This window comes from Etheostoma spectabile, chromosome 17, assembly GCF_008692095.1.
Source record: "Etheostoma spectabile isolate EspeVRDwgs_2016 chromosome 17, UIUC_Espe_1.0, whole genome shotgun sequence".
NCBI lineage: Eukaryota > Metazoa > Chordata > Actinopteri > Perciformes > Percidae > Etheostoma > Etheostoma spectabile.
In genome coordinates, this window is record NC_045749.1 from 14,020,893 (window position 1) to 14,021,097 (window position 205).

Sequence of the window (205 nt, forward strand, 5' to 3'; positions counted from 1 at the left end):
CTCCTTCCCAAGTGTCGGACCAACAGACTTAAGGACTCCCTTGTACCTCATGCCATCAGTCTATACAACTCCTCACTCTGGGGGTGGAGGAAATAGGGTAGAGAGGTCAATACATACATACATACATACATACATACAGTACATATACACACATACATACATATACACACTTGGACTTACATTAATACCTGGTCACTTTAACACT